This window comes from Charadrius vociferus, unplaced genomic scaffold, assembly GCF_000708025.1.
Source record: "Charadrius vociferus isolate BGI_N301 unplaced genomic scaffold, ASM70802v2 scaffold3380, whole genome shotgun sequence".
Taxonomy (NCBI): domain Eukaryota; kingdom Metazoa; phylum Chordata; class Aves; order Charadriiformes; family Charadriidae; genus Charadrius; species Charadrius vociferus.
The window spans coordinates 1,900-3,903 of NW_009646575.1; the positions used below are offsets into that span (position 1 = coordinate 1,900).

Consider the following 2,004-nt stretch of genomic DNA (forward strand, 5'->3'; position numbering starts at 1 on the left):
CGCGATGGCGCCTGGGAGAGGGGCGGGGGGAGAATGAAGACTGGTTCGTAAGGCTCGGACGCGATATGTTTTTCCCAACCTTGCTAGAACGGCAGCGACAGAAGTGAATTCTCGATGGACTCCTACCAGCCTCTACAGGAAATCTGGAATACTCCACACTGGATGTACGGCAAAAGTCTGACTCCAAATACCCTGTAGGCGCCGGCCCCAGGGGAGGGGCCGCTGTCAGTGTGGGGGGCCGCGGGGGGGCCCCGTCGGGGTGGGCTGTGCCCGCAGCCGGGCCGGGAGCGGTGCCGTACAGGGTATTTCGCTCAGGCGTACACCGAGGGAATGGTTAAACTCAGATAAAACGGGGTCAAATCAAGTGACAGCTCGACCATCCAGTGCCGACATGTGTCTAACATCGGGTACAGACTTTCCAAGGGCAAGTTTCTTTTGAGAGAAGGCTTATTCCAGTTGTATGAGGCTAGCATGAGGTGTATAGATTTGCCTGGGCAAACATACACTAGTGAGACAACTCATGCAGCAGGCGCGGGGCGCCCGCCAGCAGTCCGTTTAGAAGCATTTACGGTGGACGATGGAGGGACCGGACTCGTCATACTCCTGCTTGCTGATCCACATCTGCTGGAAGGTGGAGAGCGAGGCCAGGATGGAGCCGCCAATCCAGACTGAGTACTTGCGCTCAGGCGGAGCGATGATCTGCAAGAGGAGAAGCAGCAGCGGTCAGAGCGGGGCGACCTTCTCCCAACCTCCACACACACCCCCCCGCCACGTCTCAGAGCGTTTCTCACCTTGATCTTCATCGTGCTGGGTGCCAGGGCTGTGATCTCCTTCTGCATCCTGTCAGCGATGCCGGGGTACATGGTGGTGCCTCCGGACAGCACTGTGTTGGCGTACAGGTCCTTCCTGATGTCCACGTCACACTTCATGATGGAGTTGAAAGTGGTCTCGTGAATGCCACAGGACTCCATGCCTGGAGGAGGAGAAGAGAGGTGGGTTTGTTAGTGCACACGCAGCACCTTGTTTTCATCACACCAACCCCACAGCCCCAAGAAGCCCACACCTACCCAGGAAAGAGGGCTGGAAGAGAGCTTTCATTGCCGATGGTGATCACCTGCCCATCGGGCAGCTCATAGCTCTTCTCCAGGGAGGAGGAAGAAGCAGCAGTGGCCATCTCCTGCTCGAAGTCCAGGGCGACGTAGCACAGCTTTTCCTTTATGTCACGGACAATTTCCCTTTCGGCTGTGGTGGTGAAGCTGTAGCCTCTTTCTGTCAGGATCTTCATGAGGTAGTCTGTCAGGTCACGGCCAGCCAAGTCCAGGCGGAGGATGGCGTGGGGCAGAGCATAACCCTCGTAGATGGGCACAGTGTGGGTGACACCATCCCCGGAGTCCATAACAATACCAGTGGTACGACCGGAGGCGTACAGGGACAGCACGGCCTGGATAGCCACGTACATGGCTGGGGTGTTGAAGGTCTCAAACATGATCTGGGAGGAAGAAGAAAATCAATTAACACCCAGTAATGAGCTGCATCACTCGCACCCATGTTAACACACACATGCTGACATGCAAAAAAAAGAAAACACCCCGGTGTGTGAAGGAAAAAAAAGCAAAGAATGCAGGCAGAAACACAAATGAAAGAAACCTGAGGCGTCAGGGAAGAAATGCCAGGAGTACAGAGCCCTGAAAATGTCGGGAGAAAGAAAAAAAAAACCAAACTCAGGTTTTAAGATGCCATAACGAAAAGACATTTGGGAATAAGATGAGAGCAGAGGGCGGCCGGTGGGTGAGCGAGCGTACCTGCGTCATCTTCTCCCTGTTGGCCTTGGGGTTGAGGGGAGCCTCGGTGAGCAGGACGGGGTGCTCCTCAGGGGCCACCCGCAGCTCGTTGTAGAAAGTGTGGTGCCAGATCTTCTCCATGTCATCCCAGTTGGTGACGATGCCGTGCTCGATGGGGTACTTCAGGGTGAGGATCCCCCTCTTGCTCTGCGCCTCGTCCCCC

General features: G+C 55.9%; 1 pseudogene across 1 annotated transcript; it reads right to left on the reverse strand.

The window, feature by feature from the left end:
• Positions 1 to 295: 295 nt before the first annotated feature.
• Positions 296 to 2,000, reverse strand: LOC104287873 (annotated as a pseudogene). Its single transcript, XR_717904.1, has 4 exons — positions 1,803 to 2,000; positions 1,068 to 1,489; positions 792 to 973; positions 296 to 699 (listed from the first exon to the last, which is right to left on the reverse strand). The product of XR_717904.1 is annotated as an actin, cytoplasmic 2-like (transcript).
• Between the last annotated feature and the right edge of the window lie 4 nt (positions 2,001 to 2,004).